This window comes from Acanthopagrus latus, chromosome 3 (genome assembly GCF_904848185.1).
Source record: "Acanthopagrus latus isolate v.2019 chromosome 3, fAcaLat1.1, whole genome shotgun sequence".
NCBI classification, from domain to species: domain Eukaryota; kingdom Metazoa; phylum Chordata; class Actinopteri; order Spariformes; family Sparidae; genus Acanthopagrus; species Acanthopagrus latus.
This window is the reverse complement of record NC_051041.1, coordinates 23,696,154-23,723,634: the sequence shown is the minus strand read 5'-3', so window position 1 is coordinate 23,723,634 and position 27,481 is coordinate 23,696,154. Positions and strand designations below refer to the sequence as shown.

The following is a 27,481-nucleotide window of genomic DNA, read 5'->3' as shown; positions in this document are numbered from 1 at the left end:
AGTGCAGGGACAAGGGAGATGAAGATCACACATACAGGCAGCGGCACACTTGTGAGGAGTGGTCGCTCCTCGCCCTTTTCTCCTCCATGCGTTTAAGGTGCTGGGGTTTTTGCCATCTTAGTTTGTTGCATTACTTTGGGCTGGAGGTTACCAGTGGTTTAATTATTTGTCTCTTTCGTTTCAGGTTTAGTTTTCCATTAGGCAGTTCATCTTTTGCTCTTTTTGGCCGGTATCTTCAGCCCTCTCATTTGTTCCTGGTTTTCTTTTGGGAATTATTTAATGAATCTTGTTTATTGGTTTACTTTTTGTCTGGTGTTCCTTTACATGTTGCATCTTCCACAACTCCTTTGAGCCCTGTGTTTGACATATTTCTGTGGAGACTGAAACAATGTGTCCAAAACCAAAGAATAACAGGGAAGAATAATCTCTCCTGTCCTGACTGATGATAAAGCTGTTGAGTTTGTTCAGCAGTACTAAAATCTATGAAAAATTGACCTTCGAGCTTCATCCGTATGCCGCGTGTAGAAAGGCATCAGTGTCTGTGTGTACTTTTTGTCTTTATTGAATCAGTCCTCATATTCTCCTATGTCCAAAACCATGTTTGGCTGATGCTGATAAGATCTCCCCTATACCTCACTGGGGATCAACAGTGGGGTAATTGATAATGTAGCACAACTTTGCTATCATTGCGGCTGACTGCTGACATCTGCTGTGAATTCAAGTTGAAAGCTATCGACGAGCTGCAAACTTTTCAAAGCATTTCTTTTAAGAATGTGAATGTGAAAAAAAGTTTTTGGTCTCCAACAGAAAGATTTTCAGTTCAGTATTCCTGTAAGTAGTCAAGGAGCAGCCTACTTTTACAGACACCCTTGTTTTGCTATTTAACTATTAATTGCGATCTGACAGAGCCGTCCCCAAAGACGTTTAAAGATCCTTTAAATGAAAGTAACTCGGTAGACATTAAAGTGAGTGGTTTAGTCTGTCTTTTCTCATCCCACAGCAGCTGATCAGATTTCCGACTTCTTAGAAGTGAGTGTTGCCCTGAGGTGACGTTTATTAATTCAAAACGGCCCTTTTCACTTGAAATTTAATTCTAACTGATTTCTACTGAATCCCTTTAACCACTCTGTTTCATCATGAATCAGGCCTTCTGTGGACATGTGTGATCATTTCTGTTTGATGCATGCTGATTAACCATGTATGTATTCAACAAAAAAAGTAAACACAAGTGCAAGTTTTAAGCAAGCAAGATTTAAGACTTTGTTTTTATGCACAAAATGAAACAATTCAGTTCTCTCAGATTGTGAGCACAGTTTGCTGAAGTCTGTGTGAGCGAGCGCTCCCCCTTTGCCAAGATAATCCATCCACCTGACAGCTGTGGCACATCAAGCTGCTGATTGAACAGCATGATTAGTGCACCGGCGTGCTGCTCTGAACCGGTCACTCTAAAATGTGCAGTTTTATCACAGCGCAAGTCCACAGATGTCGCACATTTCAAGGGGAGAACATTAGGCAGGCTGGCAGCATTAATGTCCACCAGAGCTCGTCAGTCTGCATGTTGATATGCCACACATGTCGGTTGGATGGATTATACTGGCAAAGAAGTGCTCACTGAACAGCTTCTGGGCTGAGACTACAGGAGTATCTGGCTGATTTAACCCTGATGCACCCCTCCCAACAATCCGGGGTGAATCTAGGCAGGGAGCTTGGTCCTTCCCCGGGTTATATGTTTATGTGAAGGGTTAACAGATCGGAGGTCTCATTTCTAAAACATTGCGTAGGATCTGTACTGAGAGTGTATGTGCACACAAAAGCTGAAAATGGTGTGTAAAAATAAATAAATAAAAGTCTGATTTATAAAACCTAGCCCATGCACACCTGCTGTCACTCTGTCCTTGATAACTCGTAATCCACCTTGAAATGTGCACACATGGCTCAGCCTCATATCCCACCCTCTACACACCCACATTCAACCAGAAATGGTGAATGCAAAGAAGCTTGTGAATGCTTGTGCATATAAATGAGCTCAGATAAGGGATTTTTAATAGCTGAATCATGGCAACAGCTGAGAAAAAGGCATGGTCGAAGTGCTAATCGGCAAAGTGGAGGTGAGAGGAGACATATCGTTTGGTGGAAACAGCAGCAGGGTGAGAAGAAACAAAAAAGAAATGCAGTGAGCGGCAACACGTTGTTGCTCTGATGAACCAAGTCAGCGGAGAGGACCGTGCCTGGAATTAAGAAAAAATGGTCTGGGCTTAAGGTGGAGGCGAAAAAAAGGATTGCCTCTCATTGCCAAAGTGTGACCGTGACTGGTGGGGGCAACAGCACACCTGAGCTCACACTGCTCGACACCAAAACTGCAACAGTTCTTGGGCAAGCAAGTGTGACTGGCAAAGGGAAGGAGAGACAGACTTGGCTGACACAGATGAACATGGTAAGACTTTTTTATTGACATTTTATGGCTGTACAAAACAATTTAGAATTGTAACAGTGGGGGGCAGTAGTAGGGCTGAGCGATACAAAAAAAAAAAAATGTTTTGGGAGATAATGGCCGCTGAGTGAAGAAGGGCTCCCCCTCCATACAAAAGCCAATTTAACCACTGCTGCTAGATAGATGATAGATTACAGAACCTTGAAATGGAACAATACAGATGTGTAATATTAAAACCTTCATCAATTTTTAATGCTTGTGGGGTGCTTGACAAACTCAAAATTGCTCAGAGCATTCAGACCCGCATTCGTTGAATATTACTTTTTTTTTTTTCCTTTTGTCAAATCTTACAGAGCCTATTGCACTCTAAGAGCGTCATAAGGGTGTGATATCAAACCAGACACTTGCCTTGTTTATGTATCTCAAACACAATACAGTTGTATGATTGCTTGCTAAGACCCAACTGTCGGTGACTGATGCTGTTACATGTTGCTGTTAAACGTTGGGATATTATAATCTTGCGGTAACTTATAGAAAGTTGGCCTTGGAACTGAAAGAATAGACGCCACTTCAGTAAAGGTGGTTTTCAATGAAAGAACACTCTCCAGCTCCTCTTTGGAAATCTGATGCCTTCCTTGGTATCCATCCTCAATAACAACAAATATTATGATATTGAGCGTGTCTAAAACAAAGATGAGTCATTCAAGTGAGAATTATGAATGATATATTAGATGAGCTAGACATTTATATCTGCTCGTCCTTAATATCGTTCTGAATAAAGACTTACAGATTGTGCTGTCTGTTAAATAAAGGAATAAATGTGAAGAAAAATGTACTGATTGAGTGGTCAGTGGGGTAAAAGGTGTTGGTGGTGTTGACGTGGACCTGTTGCTTGTGCTCGAGCCCTTAGGAGTTTAAAAAAAAACAAAAAAACATTGCAGTTATTGTAGCATGGTGGTATTGTCTCAAATATTCCACCACAATCTGAATGAAAATAGAAATATTAAAAACAGCTACCTAGGTTATAAATGTATAAAAGCATAAGGTTGTCAAGCTGTATGATGCCCCAGTAAAGGCGACAGGTGTCGCTGGTCCATTTATGTTCAGAGGGATAGTGTTAGCAAAATTAAAATAATATTTTAAATAATACATTTTGTTCAGTGTGTGGTACGATGTCCAGCAGTCTCTACACGCTATTATCGGAAAAAACAAACAAATGATGTTGAACACTAGCTACATAACCTAGCAAAGATTACCTCTACTGGGCTAACATTAGCTAGTTTTATGTTAACATTATTTTGGGAGTTTGAAAACAGACTTACCGTGTGCTGTGGTGGCTCTGTGATGGATGCAGTAGCTGTCACTGTCATTGCAGACGCATTGCTGAGACTTTGTATTGCCTCCAAAGTGGCCCTTCCAATGTTTCCAGCTAAGTCGCTGGACATACTGGCAGGCAACATCAGAGCACAGTGAGGAGACGTGACAAACAGTGGAGCACAATCTCTCCATCTGGCTACACGAAAAGGACTGTGGATAGCGCTCGTTTGCGGGAATGACCTTTTATTTTGGTACTTACAGTGACAGGCAGTGTGAATTTGCATATTAGCTAAATATTTAGTTTCACCCATGACATTTAGATTTAGATTTAAAATTTAGATTTAACGTTTAATATTTAACATTAAGATTCAGAGTTAAGATTTAGATTTAACATCTGGTCAAAAGTAACAAAAAAATTCACATACGTTTTGAACGTGGTTTGTTAAATGTGGTGGAAAGTTGTTGATTTTAGCATGCGCAACTTTACAATCGGCGCCCCATACGATCCGACCCAATTTCAATGTGGTTAAGTGTGGTTAAGTAGTGTGAGCCCAGCTTTACTGGGAGACTTAATACTATGGAGCCATCATTAACACCATTGGTCAGACTTGTGTTTTTTGTGCTTTGGCAAGTTGAAATGTCTGCTCTGAAAAGGATCCAGCAACCAGCCACTGAAGAGGGGTTGGTCGACTACATGCAAAGGAGATGTCCAATAAATGAAGCAAATGGTGGAGAATTTGTGAACACAAACTGCACGTTTGTAACCCAACTCATGTGAAGTCTGTATTTCAATGCCTAAATAAATGTAGGCCAGACAAAACAGCGCATTTAAGATTTGCCATATATTGTGAGCAGTCCAAGGCACACCCGCGCACTAAATTATGCTCTTCAATCAGCATGTTGATATGCCACACCTGTTAGGTGGATGGATGATCTTGGCAAAGGAGAAGTCCTTTCAAACATTTTCAATTTGTGCTCAGAATCTGAAAGAAATAAGTCTTTTGTGTGCTTAAAAAGTCTTGAATCTTTTATTTCAACTTGGGAGCAAAAACAGAGTTGCATTTATGTCTTTGTGTGACGCTGCCATTTGGTGCCTTGTCAACTCTGCGTAACACTGGGTGACGGCGCCACTGCTCAAACCTGCCAAATAAATCTTGGAAACCTGCAATAAAACCCCTCATTAAGTCTCCTAACTCAACCTCAGTTTGTCTTTCCATCTGTCTGCTCAGACCCTGCTCTGCGCTGATGTTGCCATAATTTAGCTGTGACATGTTGGTGGTGCAGGAATGCATTGCAATGGAACGGATGGTGGCTTCCGTCTGCATGCTACTGTTTGAATAGGTGTGAAAACATTTTGTGTAAATGTGGAAACTCATCAGTGTGTTGGCAGTGATAATATTCAGTCCCACTGAATTTAGAGTCTGCACAGAGCCAGGGCCGCAGGGCTTCAATCCCTTGGTGCCACTGAGTGTTTCCACTTCATATCCATATTTAATAACAGACTGGACTGGAACAACCTCAGTAATCAGAGTTCAACTTATTAGTCAACAAAAGAAAGAGAAATATTGGCTTGAAGAAAAAAAAAAAAAGCACCTATTTGTATTTACAAAATGCATCCAAGCACTGGATACAAGCAGAGTAGTGTGGGGTAGGGTCCTGGGGCAGGTCTCACATGGCAGAAGGTCATTCTTCATTTTGCTGCTAAAACCCCAACTCCCATGAAATTTAGACAGACGGAAAAACATTGTTTCACTTGGTGCAGGTACCCTGATAGAGACAGGCTTATCAGACTTAAATAAATAACAAGCATTACATATGTACCAAGCTGTGAGCAGTGATTGTTAAACTAAAATCATTACATAGCTGGATAAACACATAGACTGACAGCTCCAGAAAAATACCATGTAGACTGTACTGTCAACTATAGAGGTAAAAAAACCATGTAATGAAGACCATGATTTATGATTATGATCTTAGATTGACTAACATCCCAGTCCATTTTTAAAAAATGTACCCACAAATCACTATGTGTTACGTTGTTAATCTGTGACTGGGATGAAGCATTACTAATCAGAGATAGTTACAATATACAGCATGTGTTCTGTGTTCATTGAAATGTATATGAACTGGCAGCCTCATTTTTCAAATATATAAAATATATATGTACATAGCTCACATTTTTATAATGGCATTAATAGCATTTAGAGTATTTGATTTACTTTTAATAACATGTTTAAAGCTGCTCCAGTAAATACTTTTATACCACCAAGGGACATCAAATGACTAGGTGTACTGTTAAAAAGGACTGTTTACAGCAACTAACCGCAGACAGTTTTCAGTTTTTAGTGAAGCATATAGCACTTTAAAGGGCCGCATTTCTGAGCAAAACAGAAATTAAAAGGAAAGCGAATAGTGAAGAATACCAATACCATATTTAAGTGATGGTGATTTTTCTCTGCTGGATTTGTAAAATGTGTTCAAAGTTGGCCAGAGCAGTGGAGCTGGACACAGAGCCAGACCTTCTGGAGGAATAAACACCTGCAGTCCCATCCAATTTTGATTGTATCTGTACAGCTCAGAGAGTATTTTTTTTTAACTTTGGGGATTGAAATTTGGATGTATTGTCACTGCTGTTTATCAACCTGACTACATCAGCAATGAGTGGAGCTGGAGGAGAAATGTGCTTCATGAATGTAACTTTACTGAGAGGTGAGGGGAAAGAGAAGGGAGAGAACTGGAGTCTCTGGTGAGTCCTGAGTTTAGTTAGAGGTTGACCTGAATGTAGACATGGACAGATTTCACTTAGTTTGAACTGTTGTGGCTCTTGTTCTTCTCCACTACTGTAGAAGCATATGTATGATAAAACTGCCCTTCACAGTTTCCAAATCAGGGATTTATTTCCCTGTAAAAGATCATGCAACATTAACAAGCACATGAAGGAGATATATTTGTGGTTGCTGGGAATAAAATTAATATAGAAAGTTTTTCTAATGCATTAGTCTGCTTACTCTAGTGAGAGCTTATGCACTCATATTCAATTATTCATATTCTTGCGCAGCTAAATAACATTACCATCCAACTTAAGTATTCTTTAACGTGTTCAATTTATTTATTTCAAACCTGTCAGGAAATATCATCATAAAAGACACCGTATCGGATTATTTTGCATCCCTCACTTAATGTCCCTGAATGCCTACATAGTAGCTCCTTTAAAAAGACTTACATTATGCATGTCTGCTGTACACGACGGGGACTCATATTTCCCAACAGGCACTGACCTTTTCATCAAGAATGAGCAAGAAGGCTTCAGAGAGTGGGCCGCTCACATTAGGCGGGACCAATCCTGCCTAACTAAATGCTAACGCTTGGCACCTTTGAACATGTTAATTATTTTGGCATTTGCTAAACCCTTCCCAGCCTTTCCTTCTCATCCATCTCCTGTTCTCTTTGTGCAATCTAACCTTATGCCAAAAATATTCTCCTTTAGAGAACAAACATTTTTGGTTTGGAAGACAAACCAACCACATATATCCAACAGACAACTGGTGTCAGCTGCTTAGACTGCAGTGCAAACAGCTTCTGACAGCTGTTTTCAATTACCTGCACAGAGCCACAATAACAACACTGCCTTATGTATGTATTTGAGTACCCCGGGTCTATATTGATGATTCCTGGCACTGAACATATACTGATGTCCCTAATGGAAGTGAGCATGGCACCAACGATTGTTTACTGCAGTCCTTACATTTGCTGTAATGTTTTCTTGTCTTGTTTGGTTAATCACAAAAGCACATGAAGACCTATATTGATGTTTCTTGTAAGGTTGCAACCTCCAGTGGCTGTACTAATTATTACTGCATTTAAGGAGGAAGCAAGGCAAAGTCGTAGAATAAGCAAGAAAGTGTACCTTGGGAGGTGGTTTGAGACAGATGGTTGGGTTAAACAAACACAGGACTTTTACCAAAGAATCTGCAGTTTGTGTCCAGTCTGAAACCAATATTATAAGGTAAGTTATTTTAACCCACCAATAAAATGAACTGCAGTTCTGTGTGTAACACAGGTACATTTGAGGTTACAGAAGTAACCAAGTAAGAATATTTTTGTTTTAATCTTTCAAAGTAAGGAAAAACCCAGCTTAAGTGACAAATTTGGCTGCTAAAACTAACATCAGTCAACTTTAGTTGCTCTATAGATCACCTCTCCAAACCAGACTGTGACATTGAAAAAATCACAAAAATGACAAAATTTGTCTTCACGTTACAAAATCACTACAATGTGTCTGCAGGGTTTCAATGTTTTATTTAACCAGGTACTTTATGATTTATGCCTATGCTGTGTTACATTTCACTGACAGACAAGGCCTTATCACAATACATTTATCTGCGATGCAATTGCGTGTCCAGCCAATGCTAGAAACCTGTGCTGATGATGTGCAAAACAGATTTGCCATCTGGCCACTTACGATTGCAGATGCTGCTGATAATAGGAGCTGTGACTTCAGCTACTTTGAACTGTTTCTAAATCAGACACCATGTAATCACGGCCAATAATTATTTCTAGTCACCAGTGTCAGCCCCAATTTCCAATCCCTACATTCTCACACATTGAGAAGTGTAACCATTACAGTCTTTGAAAGAGCATCATATTGGATACCAGTGCAAGAAGTATGAGGCCCATTAGCTGGCTACTTTTTTCAGTGATTGGTTCTCAGAGACCGACATGTAATGTTCTCACCAAGTTGTCGCCAACGGCCTAAAGACTCAGGAAGCTGGCCCCTTTATTAGAGTCTATGTATGTCCATCCTCCTGGATTAGATTCACTCTGTATTGGTAATAACGCCATGTCCAGATCAGTTTTGCAAGTTAAACCTCAGATAATTTGGGCACAAAGTAAGGTGCATGGAACATAGGGGGTGTGCTTAGACTTTGTATAAGTCATGGGTGTGTTTTCAATCAAGATGCCATCTTCCATTCCCTAAAATTCGCTCCAGGTCCTGATGCACCTGGCATCTGGATTAACCTGGATTAAACAGTGGTTCTAGTCTTCACTGAGGGACAGGTATATGGTCCTTGGCTGGTTGACCCTCTGCCCTGACATCTCACAACCATCAGCAACTCGATTTGACAGCGGGTGAGAAAGTACACTGATAATTAACTCAGGAAGAGAAGGATCTCAGTCTGTGGATCAAGCGGGATGGGTCATAAAAATCATCATTCGTGTTAATTTATGTTCTGTGTTCTTCTACACATCAAAAGATCAGACACCGCAGTCCAGATTCATGCAGTAAAATAGTTTGGCGTGAAGCTGCTGTCCTGATAAACCCCAATATCCTGTCAAAATGTATTTCAGAAGCTAAAAGTTGAATTCTGTTTCATCTGGAGAGTTTCCTCTCCAGCTTTTAGGTTTGTTGATTAAATGTGCTGCGTGTGTGAAAGTACATACTGCATTCATGGGAATGTTTGAAATAATTGAAAGCTACCTTGCTGGTCATAATATCAGAGTGTAAGTGTGTTGTGCTATATATACAGTCTGGGCGCTGGGCGTGAAAATGAACACTGTATCGGTCAGATAACTAGCAATGACACTTGCGCTATGCTGTCCACCATTTTACCTGGAATGTAAGATAGATAGAACCCCAGATGCCAAATGGCTTGAAATGAACATGAAATCACGCTGTCACACATTCAGTCTCTTAATAAAAAAACAAAGGGTGAACAAAAAGCAAAGCCAGTAGCAGGAAGATAGTAGTACCATCTGCAACATATTGGTTATTTCTTTAAAGCAAAACTCTCGCCAAAATATAAACTAGGCTTTTTTTGGTGAATGTACCCAAGTCAAACCTTCGTATAAAAGCATAATTACAACAAAAGAGGCACTTTTAAGATTTACCATATTTTCGTTATCGGGTCAAACTCATTTTCAATGGGAGTGCTACAGGCACTTTTACAGTAGCATCAAAGTCGCTATTTTCAAAAGACTAAGAAGGCTCGACACAACATGAAATTTTGCTGATGGTATCACCAGGGTCTCTACATACAAACTTGAGCATTGAGAACATTGCTTGTGTACAAAGAATTTATTAAAAAGAAAGTTTTTGAACAACTCACACTAGCAGTTGCTTGTTCCTCTAGCCGCCATCCTGCCAGCCGAGAAATATCGATCTGAGAATGCGACGTAACATGGAGGACAGTTAAGGTGGACCGCCACTGTCTTCCGGCAACAACTATCCATGTGATATCTCAAGTGACTTTTCCACTTTTGATTTTATTATTGTTTCTTATATGAGGCTCCTTTTTCAACTTCATGGTCAATATTGTTTTTTTTTTTTTGCTAACGACAAAACAACAAATTTTCCGTGCATTTAAATGGAACTGAGCTTTAGGAGCGTTCCACCTTAACTTCCGTTAAGTTGCATTCGGATATACTCGATACTTCTCCACTAGCAGGACGGAAGCTAGCGGAAAAAGCAACTGCTAACATGAGTTGTTCAAAAAAAATTTTTTAGTAAACTGTGTACACAATATTCTCAAATTTTGATGCTATGGTAAAAGTGCCCATAGCACTCCCACTGAAAATCAGTTTGAGGAGAAAACGAAAATATGGTAAATATTAAAGTATTAAAGTGCCTCTTTTTCGTCGTAATTATGCTTTTACACGAAGATTTGACTCGGGTGCGTTCACAAAAAAAAGCCTAGGTTGCATTTTGGCGAGAATTTCGCTTTTTAATACAATGGAGGAATTTCCTGCATTCTCTTTTTTTGCATGCAAATGCGAACATGATTACACCCACCTGTCCCACTTTCTCTGCCATTCATGTGTGTAAATAGAGCAATCTTTTCAAGAGATTATGCAGGCAAATGGAGGTAGAAGAGCAATCCAATTTTACAGATGCACCATTACAGCCACTTAATGAGCCCTGCTGCTCATGTTGAATGAATGTCGAAGTACTTGCTGACAGTTGAATTTACAATTTTGTACTTTATGCATCAGCCAAAGGTGCGGGAGCCTTTTTTTCTGTATGCAGCAGGTTAGAATACGCAAAGATAACTATGAGCAATTACATGGGGCGTAATGATACAGTCATAATAGTCTTTAACTTTGGATCTGCTTTGTCGCACATCATATTGTAACCTACAATGATCGTTAATTACATAGATCTATATTTTAGAAATCTGGTGGATGAGACATAGAAGGGTGTCGATCAAATTTATTGTAAAATCTGGTTGATTGCATCAACAGTGGAACTAATCAATAAAATTAAAAGATCTGTGTTGTGCATTTTGTTAAGTTGTGTCTTTAGATTATCCCGAATGTTTCCAGCATTGTTCCAACCCAAGGAATCTTTATATAGCCTTAATACGCTTCACCCTCAGAAAGAGAGCAAGGAAGTCTGCGAACAAGACTAAAAGTTTGAAACACTTTATCTGTGAACATTTATGCCTGAGTCACTTTAGTTACTTGAATGAATGTTTATTTGGCCCAAACAGCCAAATTTCTCAACGGTACATAAACTGTAAGCTACCAAACAAGCCACGCACTGAGGGTGTGTGTCCCTCACCAAAGTCAGCACTCAGAGACTCTGGTTCTCTCTCATCTTAGCCCCAGTTCCCTCTGCATGATCACTGCTGCAGTCAGGTTGATTAACGGGAGAGAACATGAATATACTTTTTACTCCAGAAACTTGTGTCCTCCTCCCGTCTGTAAACAAATCTGGATCAGAGCAGAATCTGATGTGACTCCTGTTGTTGACTTTTACCAAAAGGTCTGGCTCTGCAACTGACTCTCTCCTCCAGAGCTGGCCGACTCTGTCCAGCTGAGTGGTAGCTATATCCCGCCGGTTAGCCCAGCACGACCTACAAAACACTCAGCAAACCTTTTTTTTTCCCCTTTTATCTGGTTTTTATAGGGAGACCCCTAGCTGCAGGCATTACATATTGTGCATTTAAAGCCTTTTTTCTGATGTTGATCACAAAATAAATGTCACTCTTTTGAGCTCCAGAGCCTGAGGATCATCAATGTTTTAAAGTTTCCTTCAGTATCAAAGTATTCTTTTATAGACTTCCCAGTCAGTCATTTACTATCTCTTATCTGAAACTAGAAAGTGAGGGAATTCTCCCACTGCCCACAGCCTTAAAAGTTAATATCTGACGTTAACTTTTACAGACTTAATATTGAACAGCAAAAGACACTTTGAAACCCCTTAAAAGCTTCACTTCACTACAAAAGCCATACCAACCCTCAGGGTTTTCTGCTTTCTAAAGAGATATCAAACTGTGCTGTAATTCTCCCTTTGAATGCAAGCCGGGTCATCTCCCCTGAAAATGCTGTTTTAAATCAACGCAGGAACGATCAAAGGCAAGTGGGTTATCTCTGAGATTAATTAATTACTATAATTTAGTCTCTCAGGTTTTTAGCGGTCCAAATAATCCAAAAGAAGATATGCAGACAGAAAAAGCTAACAAAAGCCTGCCAAATGAAGGGAACGAAGACAACAGTGAAACAAACCATAAATCCGAGATTAACATGGGGAGCACATGCGGACCGGAGAACAGACACAGGAATGCAGGATAACAGGAGTTAAGTGTGGGTGAGAATTGAACAGATGGACCAACAAAGAGTGAGCAAACAACACAGGCTTAAATACAGGTAAACCTGATGAGGTGCAGGTGGAGTGAGGCAGAGAAACCCAGGTGAGGGAAATGAACAGAAAAACACTACAAACAGTGAGGGGGCTGGAAGAAGGGAAAAGGCTAATGAGGGAGATGCAGTACAGGTGTTTAGGAGAAGCAGACGGGGGGAGAACTTAGGTAACAGGGCGGGCTGATAATCAGATTGAAGACCGGTGTTGAGGGAAATCAGGCTGGTGAGGACAACAAGAAAACAGGACGGAAGACAGAACAGAACAGAACTTGAAAAGAGCAAAAGACACCACAAACCAGATAACACATTAAAAAAACACACACACACAATGAGACTGAAATGACAGGACCGTGACAGATGCTGTTACGTATGCAGTATTGCATTGAGAATAAACACCCTATGAGTTCATCTCATCTCACTTAAAAGTGTCTTTTAGGTCACTTCATCCGGTGGTAGTATTATTTTCAGATTTTACTGTGGCCTAGACTGAACATTATGCACTGTGGCACCATGAATTTGTATTTTCACTGGTGATTGAATTCTGGGAAACTGATGAAAACCCATCTGCAGGCAGAGCAGCAAGACGCCTGAGATCTTTTCCTCTGACAAATCCTCTTTCTAAGTAAAACTGAATACATTTTCTCTGCTGGTAAAATGAAACAGACACAAACAGTCAGTGTATTAGCTTAATTTCCATGCACCTACTTAACTGTGAGTCCAAATGTTCGTGTATGTTAGCGTATGCGTTCATGGAGTCAAATCCAGTGTCTTGCATGTACTGTATTACTCATTGCTGCATCCAAACACATTGATGTAGTGCCAGGGAGAGGACCACAATACTCAGCACAGTCTTATCAAAGTGAATGTGGGAGCAAAGGCTTGGGAGAAACATGAAGGAAATGTCTGCATGTGCGCATCGTGCTTGATGCCACGTTTCAAAGCAAACGTAAATCTCTGAGGTTTTGTGAAATTTGATTGGTGCTTTAAAAGAATATTTGAGATATGCTTGTTTTGTTTGTTTTGTTTTTTTGTTTTTTTTTTACCTCTGCCACGGAGGTTGTGTTTTCACCCATATCCGTTTGTTTGTTGGACGGTTTGTCAGCAGGATTACACAATAGGTTTCAGCCCAGGTAAATCCCCATACATTTTGGGGTGGATCCAAAAAGGATAGATGCAAGAATTTTGCAATCTCTATGCTGAGTGTAGATTACTTAAAAGGTGCCTGCTCACAGCTGTTTGATAGAAAAAAGTGCTGTGTGTCCCACCAACTCCAGAAGTCACCACAGGAGGGCAGCTGGCCTTTTGACTCAAACCAAAAGAGGCCTGTGTTTTGAGGGGTGGGGCAGCTACTGACTGAATACACACCCTTCATAAAAGGTCAATTGGTCCTGTACAGCTACCGCACATGTGACCCGATCAACCATTATATGGTGTACGTGGACTGTCTGACATTGTCTTGCAGTGTCTGGAAACACACTTATTCTTGTGGACCCAGCAGATGATGACCTTGATCCCACGAGTGTTATTCATTAAAGTCATGCTTGGCGCCTGTCAACATACAAGGTCAACACGATACAAGTCCCATTGAATTTGGCAGGGCTAGGCCCATGAGCTTACCTGAACAACATCGTATGTGTGCTGCTGTGTGTGGGTCTGCAATAAATGGCTGACAGGCATAGCCCTCGTCTCCCAGCAACACACCAGAGAGTTCACCTCAGAACATAACAGGTAATTGTTACAACTAAATAAACGGCAAAGTACAGCTCTTGACACTATGGACATGGGGACGGCATGCTGCAAAGGGCCTCTGTTCAGATTAAAAGTCTGGGCTGCTGTGCTGCTGGAGGCAGATTCATAATCCGTGAACAGACCTTCTTTCTGTTTGTTTATACTAGGCTATACTATACTATACCAGATAGCTGGCTGTATCAATTTTGTATCATCCAACTTGCTGTAAGACGGTGAATAAGCACATTTCCCTTCACACCAGACTATTCTAATACAAGATGTGTTATTAAGACAACAGCCCTATTGTTAATCCCAGAAATGTATTGTTCTTCTCTAGATACCAGTCATATTCTCTAGTGTAAATAGAACATATCATTCAGCTGAACATTGTGCTGTAACACCTGACCTTGTGCAATGTTGGTGAGATAAGATGTCCATACATTTCCAGTTAACCCTCTGGAATCCAGGGTACAAGTGACCATTTTAGACTACTTTTTAATTTTACCATTATATTTCACCTTAAAAACTATTCACCTTGCCTTGTTTGGTGTCACTATTTTCAGCACAACCTCACATGTGTGATTTTACAGTTTGTTTGTTTTTTTCATTTTGATATACTGTATTAAGATAATGGACCTAAAATCACAAAAAAAAAAACCATAAAATCCAAGGAGGAAACAGTTTTTTGACTGTGGAAAAACACACATTTGTTTAACGAACCAGTTTTCTTACGTAGAATACAAATACAAATTGTTGTTTGCTAAAATTGTGCACAAGTTTTTGAAATTTAAAAAGTTATATGTAACTATTTACATTTAAATACAGGCAATGCCTCAGGCTCAGGTCTCCCTCAGCTCCTTCCTGCCTGCTCCACATTCAGCATTCTCCTCATTGTTTTGACTCACAAAAAAAGACTCCACAACACACTAAACACACTACACCAAACACTACATACCACACTAACTATACACTCCAAACATGCTAAATGTCACAAATCTCTCAACTCTCAAAACTTGCTATCTCTATCACCATCACTGTTGCTATCACTCTTTCACTGCTGTCCCTCCCTGAACTTCTGCCTCTTCCTCAGCAGCCAAATCACCTGTTTTGCCATATAATTTTGTGATTGGTTAGTGTGGTGCCTTTTTCCACCAGTAGGAACATGTTTTTTTTTGCTTGCAGACACAGAAAAGCCTGTTTTTTATCATTTCTTCCTGCACCAAACATGCAGCAAACATGACGGCAGTGTTCGTGAAAAAAACGTGGCGGACATTATTTATCATTAGTCTGGTTTTACTTGGCCTATCAACACAATTTAAAAACTGGTTGATAGTTTGAAGACCGCACCAACATGTAAAGTCAGAACCGAGACTCACCAAGACTCACTGAGTCTCCGTCTCACTGCTACGTCATCTTAAATCAGTCGCGTGATTTGATCACCCCAGCATGATTGTTGAGTCCTAAGTTAAACACACCTATCCATCCATCTTCTGCACCACCTATCATTTTCGAGGTCACTGTGGGTTTGAGAGATTCAACATTTATCCTCTGACACATTACCAGGCTATCACTGGCAATTTAGTGTCTCAAGTTGATCTTACCTGCACACAGTGTACGTGTCAGGAGAGAACCTAAACTCCACAAAGGGCAGCCCAAGCCAGTACTCAGGTTTCGTACCCAGAACATGAGGCATTGCTTTTGTCTGCTGTAGTCATTAAAAATTAGTTGGGTGTGATATATATTGGCAAAACTATTGAGATCAGTTTCCCTTTTTTATTACAGCCACTGTCTCACTGGCTGACCTTTTCCCATAACCTGATAATGGTTCACACTTACAGGAGCACACAGGAAATGTCAGAGCACCTTCCAAGGTTCTCCCACCTTTTGTAAAGACACTGCAGGGTTTCCTACACTGGTTGGCCAGTACATCTATTTTCTCTTTTAAACCTACAAAAGTATGCTGCATTCCTTCTCATGAAAAAATGAAAGATCCATTTCAAGTGATAAATAAACCACACATACTTTTGCTTTGACAACAAGAGCCATTTTGTCTTTGATGGTCACCACAGAATATGTAAAGGACAAGAAAAAGGTTAATGACCGATTTATTTTTATTTTTGGGGGGGTTGGCTCAACCAAATCTCGTTGTTAAGACTACACTGCAAACAGGTGCCTTTCCCAAACAAAGCCAAGGTATGAACAACAAGCTGATGAAAAAAATCAGTCGTTAACCTACTTTCTGAAGTGTTCTTTCATATTTCATATTTCTGAGGCGTTTCGGAAACCTGACATATGGTGAAACAGACTGAAACCTGACATATCTAAGATATGTCAGGTTTCAGTCTGTTTCACCATGCTTCTAACAATGATTTCAATACAGCTGACACCCCTCTGACTTTGACCTCTTAATTTCTACCAGATAAGTGTCGGTCTGTCTTTGCCCCGGCACAGCAGCGGAGCTGAGAGGTTTCACGCTGGTCTATGTGTACCTCGACTTCACTGCGTTGCGTATCTAGTCCATTTGCAGCTCCAGCGGACCCTTCTGCAGCAGATACACAAGGGTTCTATTTGTGCTGGATTCTAAAGCATGGCACAACAATTCAGCCAAATTTGACAAAGAGCAGACAAGAAGTCAGATACCGAAACAACAACATAATATCGGGTTAGTTTTCATGATAAAACACTCTGTGGTGACACCAGTACAAACATTCCAATAAAGAGACAAATCCAAGCACCTTTTCTAACCATTTGGTAGGGAACACTTAGTAGTGGCATGTTGTGGCAGGCTGTGGCATGTTGTGGCAGGCTGTGGCATGTTGTGGAACTGCATTGCAACTGTTACATTAATATTTTTTTTTTATTGTATTTCATTAAAGATATTGAAATATAGCTTGTGTTAATAGCACTCTTTATGCTATTGTTACATTCTGTCAGTCCAGCTGTTGCAAAGACACCCTGTCACCTTGTGGCCGGCTTTGACACTGTGTAGCAACTGTTATGTTAAAAATATTTTCATAATTGTATTTCATATTAGATATTGTAATATTTCCAACACTGTCAGTGTCCATTGTCACTCTGTTGCTGCTTAAGATAGGATTTTCTGTAATAGTCCCACAGTGGGGAAACTCCAGCGTCACAGCAGCATAGATGGATAGTAAAGAAGAAGCATACAAACAGTAGTTGTAAAACAAGAAACACAACTAATATAAACACATATATTAAATATAAGAAAAAGAATAGTACAATATGTACAATATTTTACATTCACATTTACGCTATGGAACAGATATAATATATATTTAGATAATATTAAGAAGTTTAGAAAACTTTAAAAAGTAAAAAAAAAATGTTTAAAGAAAAATTGTGCAAAACTTTGTACATGAAAATGTGTAAACAAGTAGCTGATTTTTCCTTTACTAGGGGATTCATCTTTTTACAGGAGTGAAAAACAGCCAGTCATGAATGTGTAATGTTACCAAACTGGCATTGCAGGGAGTGTATGTCTTTGAGTTTTGAACCAGTGGGACTTTGCAATGTTTACTGAGGTTTGTGAAGTGCCTTGTCCTTCCATCAAGAACTCCTCAGCTCTGTGTATCTATTTATGGTTATTGTTCCATTGTTGAGCCTGGATTTCAAGCTAAAGCATTACGGAGGCTCTGGCCATGACCTTATTCTCTAGCAAAGCCTTGTTGCAGTCCAAAAACCATTATGGATTGAGTGAAATGACAAATTGCAGCGCACTCAATTTGTCTCAGCAAAGCCTTGATTTGGTAAATTAAGGCAATAAGAGGCTTGAGTTCAACATCCCTGAGCGATATGAGTCATACAGTGTTTTTAACAGGTGAGCTGCCATCTGGTAAGGGAGAATTGGTGGGCGAGTACATGGTGTTCATTGAGATTACTCTGAAAATATGTCCTCTTAAGTGGTAAATCAAATCGTGAGCAAACCTTTGCTCGTTGCAGCTACTGAGTCACGGCTGTTTTATGTGATGGGGGTGGACATCATTTAGTGCTGGAAGGTTGCACATTTTCACCAGGTTCAATGGTTAATGAAATATTGGGCTAAAATAATGTGAATTCGCTGAGATCCATTCCAACACTTGTGTGTTAAACTCAAATCCATCGCCATCTATCAACCTTGTGCCGCTGGGTAGAGCACAAGTGTTTGAATAAGCAGCTGCATTTGTGGGGAGGATCTACACGCTTCACTGCTACAAAATGCCTCAGCTAAAAGTAGCCTTTCCCCTTTTTCAAAATGCGATTGATAAGCCATTGAATGTCATTCAGAAGAAAAGGGTAACCATTTCCTTAAATGATTTAAGATCCCTCATGCTGAAGGGCATTATTGTTCATTAAAAGATGACAAATAACTGCAGAATTGTTTTGCCACAATTCAACTTTACCCTATGGGTCCGTTGGGTACCAGTCGTGTTTCTGTGCAGATAATTGCCACCCAGAAACTACAAAGAATTTGAGTGTGTGCCTTTTGGAGATATCCTTCTCTAACTTAATTATTTTTACATAATTAATGAATATCCAGGCCTTGCCATCTAAGTCAAAACATATGGACTCCCTTATTACCAGATCCTTGAGATAAATTTACTGTAACATCATCTTTTTGAGAACTTGTTATGTTGTGAACTGAACTGCTTTAAAGTAGGGAGATAGCCCACCACATGCATGCTAGCCCCTGGCTACTGGCATAGCAACGCTGGCTGGTCCGTCAGTCCACTGCTTTGGTTCAGACTATCTCCAAAGTCCTATTGGATGCATTGTAATAGGCTATCATTTTGTGCACACATTCACATGAAATTAATTGTATCAAATTGAGTGGTACATTAACTTTTAGCCACGTTTCAGTTTGTTCAATACTTTGCATGACCAATTAAAAGAGGCCTCGATGGTGGTGACAGGACTTCTATTTGTCAAATGGTTTTGTATGTCTATAGCACTTTTCCAGTCTACTAACAGCTTAAAGCACTATACAACACTTGCCAGATTCACCCATTCAAACACACATTCATACACTGTTGGCGGAATCTGCTAGGTGCTATGTGCCAACTGCTCATCAGGAGCAATGTGAGGTTCAGTATCTTGCTCAAGAACACTTCAGCATACAGTGAGGGGGAGCCTACCTAGTGAGCTACAGCCGCCCCTCAGAAGAGACAGCAGGACAGAGGTGGATAGCATCTGAAGCAGTGCATTAACTTTCTCCTTCATAAAGCAAAAATCGTCACTACCACCTAACACACCACCTCTTGTTTTACATGACACAAATCCAGCCAATCAGGAGCTAGCAGGACCCGAAAGCAAAATAAGTTCAAGAGAATAAGAGAGGCAGATTCAACAGGTCATTGTGACCGCCTTTTAAGGATGCAAATGCAAAGATTTTAACATGTAAAAAATTGTGCAAAGACGAACATGTAATTATTTAGCTGTGCACACACTGCGAACACATTCCTACCAAATTAACACAAACCTGTGAATTAACTTTTCTTCTGAAACTTTCAAAAGTATAATATGTACAAATTTTACATCATTGTGTCAAAAAGTGACAGCACCTTTGTTGTATAATTTGTTGAGTTGTGTACTGGCATCATCCCAAATGTTTCTAACAATGTTCAACCCAGAGAAATCCTCAAGTTTGCCCAAGGTAAAAGTGCCTTTTGTCAGGGAGCCACTGCTACTTTAGAGATACGGTAATCTGTGAGCAGAAAATTTCGTTAAGTTTAGGTAAACAAAACTCTAAACCTCAACTGTGAAAATCTGTGCCTGAGTCACTTCAGATATGCATCAGTAGCGGTGGTTGTCTGATGGTGTATAAATCAACAATAAAGCAAGTTTGACAGCAGGAACATTTATGTTTTATTGGCATCAATAATGCAGTGTTTATCCCCCAACAACCGGCTTACTTTACTGTGCATTGGCTGTAAGCTAACATTGGCAAGCAATGGCACAAGCTGAGGGTGTATGTGTCTATGTGGTTAAATAAAGAGACTCCACTTCTCTCTCCAGAACACCTGGACACCGAGGTCAGTTCTGCATATCACTGCTGAAGTCAGGTTCGTAAAGGAGTAAATATAAATCCACTTATTTATCCCAAAAGTTTAAAAGTAATCTCTGAAGTTTACGCCGAGGTTCTTACTCTAATTTAGACTATCTAGCCGGCTCTACACAGCTGAGCAGTAGAAGTCAGAATAGAATAGAATAGAATAGAATCACTTGATTGATCCCACAAGAATAAAAGAAAGAGAAAGAAAAACACTCTGTACATAACATAAATAGAAAGCAAGATACAGACAATGTATATACACAGTGCAAACTATACAATAAACAGTACTAATCTATACAAATATACAAGAAATAAACAATTTCTATGAATGTGCCATAACAGAATCAACATACTTATGAATGTGCACTGACATAACCAATATATACTTATGAATGTGCAAAGACAGAACCAATATATACATAACTCTACTACATATATAACTCAAAAGACTGCCTTGCAGCATGCTTTGAGGATCCAGGTCTTGTTTACTATGGTAAACCTACAATGAAATAAACATTGTAAGACTCATTGTTAGATGGTCAGACTGCTTTAAAGCTAACCCTAATGGTATTCATTCACCTCTTCAAAGTAGAAGAAGTCTTTGAAAGCTCTTGCCAGCATCCTGCAGGGAGAAGAGCTGATGGTAAAGGTTAATGGATTATGTGCATAAAGAGGTCGTGCTTCCTTCCTTCAGAGAGGTATCATTCTATTGTTAAAGGGATCTACTGAATAGTGAGATCTTGTCATACATCTGTAATGAAGCTGGAGTTCTGTAATGAAAATAATATGGAAGCCTATATTATTACTTCCTATTAAAACATTTTTCTATTTTTAGCTGAACAAACATTGAGGTCAGAGGTCAGAGGTAGTTTAGTGTAGTAGCAACTCTATAGATTTATATAAGAAAATTAATACACAGTGTCGTATATTGGTGGTTGTTAAATATTTATTGTCAAACAGAAAAACATGGAGGACTAGAGGAGGTGCGTATGTCTCCTCACACCAGCACAGATGTGTGATCAAACTAAATCAGCACAGTGGGACCTGCAGAGAGGTGTGGGCATGGAGGTGAGCTCAACACGGCTGTGTTTAATTGGTGTCCTCGGTTTTGCCAAAAAAGCAATCTAGCACACAGCTGCAGTTTGTTACGTGGGCTCTCGCTGATTGCCTGGAGCTGACAATTTAGATGCATACAGCACAGTGGAAGCCCATTTTGGAAGGCGAAATACAACTCCCACGCAGGAGGAAATACACGTGGCAACAAAATGAGTCTTATTGGATCATTTTCCACAGGAGGCTTGGCCTAAATCTGACTGATGAGCAAAACTAGGGCCACAGCTGAAGCAAAAAAAGAAAAAAAGAAAAAAAAAATTCTTCATTGTCCCCTTGAACATCTTCCCATTGTTAATAATATTTTGAAAAAAACTGCTACAATTGAGGATTTATTTGTCATTGTAATAATTTAGCATTACAATTGGTTTTAGCTGCCAGCCTGTATGTGTGTAGTCGCTCCAAGTGATGGAATTACTTACAGAAAGGAGGATAAACTGTGTGCCGGGACTGTCATGGCCAACAGACATAAAACACAGCATGTCTCTTCAATTTATCAGCTGTGGCCATAAAGTGTTCCAACTATCTACGATTATACAAACGAAATAACAAATGAAAGTCTAGAAATGATATATAGACACTAAGAGTTTAAGGCTTTATTCCACTAAACCATCAGCAGCAACTTTGTCGGTGGAAGGGAAAGATTTTGATTAAAAAAATAAAAATAAAATCAGACTTGCTGCAGACTGCAACTTAGAAGGTTGTGTTCAGATTAGCAAATTAATCTGGTGTGATTCTAGTAGGAAAACAGGAATTTATGTGTTGAACTTGCATCATTTTAATGGTGTAACTCTGGATCAGCGCTAAAGCCTGTGATGTGACTCGGGGGTGTTTGTTCCACCAAAAAGTCTTCCCCACTTTGGCTGGCCCTCCCCACACAACAGTCAGCAATTTTCACTACAAGGTCCCCACTGACAAGTCACGCATTAACGCGAATGACTCAAATTGAATTTGCACCGCCGGGCATGAGAGGATGCAAATGTGCAAGACGCCATCCTAGTTAAATTTGACCAGGTCACTGCAATGGCAGAGTGGGTGTGACCAACGCACAGAACTCCACTTTGGCTAATCAACTAAGTGCACATTCCAGGTACGTTACTTGACCTGAACATGAACAGGGTCCTGTGTTGTTGCGTCTGCCTTCAATATCATGGATATAAAACTACTACCTTCCTTTCTGGATCATATTTCATCATCTCTTCTGCGTATGGCGCCCAAGGCAACACACTTCCCAGTGGTTTTCCATTCGAACAGATGAGTCCAAAATTCTAAAGCTCATACTGTGCTGATTTTGGTTGATAAAGGGCAGGGAGATAACGTCAGTCAGGGCAGGAGAACAATGCAGACTTCAATATGGATATAAAACCAATGAGCGAGCTGACCAAGGTGAAGCAGGTGAGAAAAATCTAGTAAAGTGAAGAAAAAAACAAATGAATAATAAATGAACAACAGTGAGTCATCAAGTCCATCCAGTTGCAGGGTCTCTGCTTCTCGGTTATCCAGCTCAAAAGTACAAAGCGGACGCCGCTAACCTGCTTTGTGGCCATTTCCTCATTTCACAGGCAGCGGATTATCAAAGGACAAAATAAAAAGGAGGATTTCTAAGGGAAGTCTCACTCAAATGAGGGACAGCATTAATGAAACCCATCAACGCAAAGAAAACAGCCACGATCCTGGATAGCAGACGTGAGATTTCCAATTAAGCCCCACAAATCGGCAAAAAAATAACAACCAGGCCTCAGCTGCTCTACCTGCTGCAGAGCAAAATATACGTGGTCTACCTGCGCCAGGTTTTTGATGAGCTGTACTTTCAATTATGTGGAAGATTTTTTTATCCTGGATATTAGAATTTATTCAGTTTCTCATTTGGTAAAAACAAACCCAACACTGCAGTTTTCCATTAAAGTACTGATCTAACAAGTTTCAGAAATTTCAGCTCGACAAATATGAGTATCAGTAAGCCTTTGTATCTCTGCACTGAGAGGCTCTTTCATAATTTATGGAGCATCAGTAACCCTCACATGTCGTATATATATCATAGCATTTCATTGCTGCTTCCCACCTCAGGTCACGTTTGTGTTGTTAATAATGATTTACTGCTGCTGATCCACATGGGCTGCTTTTATCAGCAGATATCATAATGACGAGGACAGTGAGCTTTTGTGGGCTGTCTGTTGGAGCCCAGCAGAGCGGCAGCAATATTTTTTCTAAAGAAGACAAAGCAGAAAGATCTGTTACTGCTCGCCATGATTGTGGAGCTACAACAATTCCACAAGGAAACTAAGTCCATCAAAAGAAAATTGGCAACTATTTTAAAAATTGATTCACTCTTTGAATAATTTTGAAACAGAAAATGCAACTGAACAACTCTTTAACTTTTGGAAGTCATCATGGGCATTTTCCACTTTTATAGACTAAACTATCATTGCTTTTGTTTAAGGAATTTATCACTCACTGCAGGTTTTATTTCATGACTGGACATATTTGCTCTTAGATGATCACACCACCTTGTGAACTATACATTGTCACATTGTATCAGATAAGTCTAATGTCTCTTTAAATGTAGAAAGTCATTTAAAAATCAGACCAGCATACAATATAAAAGCTGCACCTTTTCTTTTGCAGTATCTGTGTGACCCACCTCGGTACATAAACATTACAAAAACTAAACATGCAACAGTCTCATTATAGGTGTGCTGTTAACTCTCTCAGAGTTGGGGTTATGATCTCCTTATATGGGCAATATGAACCCATGTTCCACACAGGTCATGTGATGTTGAATGAGACTTTGCTGATGGAAGAGCTATGAGGCACAACTGAAAGCACTGCAAACTTGTGCAGGTGTTAAAACAGTCTTAAAGTCTTGTTTTCCTCAAAAAGTATCAGATTTAATTTATAGAAGGTTTCAAATGTGATTTCTTGCCTGCTGTGGGGTGTGAAGTTGGTTAGAAAATGATTCTGTATGGGATGTTACCCAGCTATATGTGGGATTACTGTGGCAGAGGAGTGTGCTGCAGAAGGATATTCATTACTTTTTGTAAGGTTTCAATAGTACCATCAGACCTGCACGCACACACACAACACTCTAACAAAGCTACAGCAGCAAGTGAAGGTTATCAAATTAATAGTCAATTAATTATAATATTTGGGCTGATGCCATGTTATCCCAACTGATTTTCCACCACACTTTTATTCTTCAATTAGCATTTGAAATATGTATCACATGGTCTTAAATAGGGGTATATATAAGTGTAATAAGGGTATAGGAATTACATTTAAAGACATTAAAAACAAGTTGAAAGACACCAAGAAAAAAAACATCAACACAAGTTAAGAAATAGGAAGGTAAGCTAAAACAGAATAGGTTTAAAAGAGACAAGTCTAGGAAAATAAAAGTCACAGTGCAGTTCAAAGACTTAAAATTGCTTCAGTGGCAAATAGAAAGGTCTTCAGCCTTGATTCAAAAGAGCTGAGAGTTGGAGGAGAACCTGCAGTTTTCTGGGAGTTTGTTCCAGATATGTGGTGCATAATAACTGAACGCTGCTTCTCCATGTTTAGTTTTGACTCTAGGGACTGAAAGCAGACCTGTACCTGACGATCTCAGAGGTCTGGGTGGTTCATAAGACAGGAGGCCAATGTAAAGACTTGTGAACTGGAGTGATGTGATCTAACTTTTTTTAGTCCTTGTTATGACTCAAGCAACAGTCTTCTGCATCAGCTGCGGCTGTCTGATGGAGTCCTTTAAATACACTGTTTCAGTAGTCGAGTCTGCTGAAGGTAAATGTATTCCAAATCCTGCTGAGACAAAAGTCCTTTTTATCCTGGATATATTCTTAAAGTGATGGTAGGCTGACTTTGTAATTGTCACTGCATTCAGGTCAGAGTCCATGATTACACCAAGGTTTGTAGTTTTCAACAGACTGAAGCTGAGCAGGAACTGTTTGTCGTTCTTCCTTTAGTCGGAAAACAATCGTTGTTTAACTGAAGAAAACTCTGACATGTCTGATTATTTGATTTGTTCAATGCATTCACAGTGTTTGTATGGGATCATAGTCCCCAGGTGATATACTTATGTAAATATGTGCGTCGTATGCATAACTATGGTAACATATTTTGTTGATAACCATTATCTGAGCAAGTGGAAGCATGTAAATGTTGAATAGCAGAGGCCCCAGAATTTAGCCCTGTGGTACTCTGCATGTCATTTTCATCCACTCAGATGTGTAATTACCTTTAGAAACAAAGTAGTCTCTATCCTTCAACCCTAACCCTAACCTGATGCATGACAACTGACAAAGAATAAGAAAGACATGGACTTTTGTATACAGGGACTAGTGAACAAAAGAACTACAGGGGAACAGGAAACAAAAGGACAAAAGTGACAAGCAAAACCTGACACATGAGAAGAGAACTTCAAAATAAAACAGGAAATAACTGAACCAAACTCTCAAACCATGAAACCTGGCAGAGCTTTGTTAATGTTCTTACAGATGCTTCTCCATAAGAGTAACCTCCATGTTTAGACCTACATTACTATTATTATTATTTATTTTGTATTTATTGAGCGCACTGACACATCTTGACTTATTCTATCTAGATACATTGCACCAGGCCTGTCTACAGAAATGGCTGAGCCTCTGAACAGGTCCAATGAATGGGCCCTCCCAAAATCTGCTTTACTCATCTTAACTCAGTCATGTGTCCTCACTATGACCAACATCGTTCTCTTTCTTACTCATGGTGGTGGCCCTTTCACAGACTTTAGCCTTTCCCTGGTAACTAACGTTAGACTATCTGTAATGTTGTTCATTATTAATTGGGTCCACAGCCACTGCCAGCTACCTTTTTTGTTTTGTTTTTTTGTTTTTTTAGTATTACGTCTTAACTTTTGGAGAGCAGTTTAGTTCAAAATAAAATTAGGTTATCGTTTATATTGGGATGAACATGATTATTTTTTTTTTCATGATTATTCTATTCTAGTGACTCTGCCCCGGACCCTTTTTGAGCCGCCCTGCTCCACCAACATATGAAAATGAGGGAATCCTCCAACGAAAAACAGGAAAGAACAGTGCAAGAAACTGTTGGAAGGCTCTGACTTCAAAACAACAAAATATGTGAGAAAATGTTCATTTTATGTTTTACACAACACAAGAAAGAAACATGAGCACGTATACAACTTTATTTATGTTTCCTGCAGTGATTTGAGATACAGATGTATCTCGTGGAGGTAAATGTACCTGCCACCACTGTAATCACTTCCTGTTTATGGTCTGATGATGCGGCATTCTGTTTTTTGTATTAAAATGAGAGCAGTACCAGATGGTCCCGATGGGCTGATTGCTTTTTTTTTGTCACAGTTACCAGCAAAGTACTTTTTTGTCTTCCACAGTGTTTGTCTGATTGAATGAGAGGCAGCCTGACTGCCTCTCTGCCCATCTCTAACAGCACCATCACCCTGTTATCACATCAAGGCCACTTGATGGAAACAACAGTGACCAGCTTTTTAATAATGCCTGACCAGAAAGCAGAGAAACGACACTGGGCTCAACAACAAAAATACTTTTGGGGGGGCTCATGTTGGGCTGCACTGCCGGCTCTTAAAGCCTGGGGTTGATCAACTGTGTGGCCTTGAAGCACTTATGGGCCTGATTGTGAAGACGAGTCATGGTAAAAGGGACCAAGGTCTAACACAGGGTTCACCAGCAGGCCTGACAAGGCTAGAGGCTTTGAAGGGCAACCAACTCCCTCTGCTAACTTTGTTGTGGGTTATCATTTGGTGGGAAAAGCTTAGTGGAGTGATGGAAGGAAAGGCCCAAATGTCTCCTATAATTGAATCAATTGTTCATTGTGACTGACCAATCATGTTGTTTTGATGTCATAGCTTTGCGACATCAGATGTGTTTGCAGCCTTTGGGTATTGCAAATGTTGGCGCTCGGCCAGCCTACGCCTTGAAACTTACTCTAACTTCACAACCAAGCCTTATGTATAATGAAACAAACCACCCAGCCGGATGACCATTAAATGTCAGCTCAAATGTCATATAAATGTCCTTTTTTCCCCTCCTTTCAGAAGCCTGTGGAGTGTCAGACATTGCAGACCTGTGTCTGTGTAAAAAAAACATCCAACGCACAGGCAGCTGAACACACAGCCGGCCCCAGTGTGTGACAGCCCTCGGAGGTTCTCCATCATTTATCAGCAGTGG

At 39.9% G+C, this 27,481-nt stretch overlaps 1 long non-coding RNA gene across 1 annotated transcript; it reads left to right on the top strand.

The window, feature by feature from the left end:
- LOC119014888 lies at positions 1-27,481 on the top strand. Its single transcript, XR_005073102.1, has 3 exons — positions 1-97; positions 185-2,434; positions 27,349-27,481. It is a non-coding gene; the product is annotated as an uncharacterized LOC119014888 (long non-coding RNA).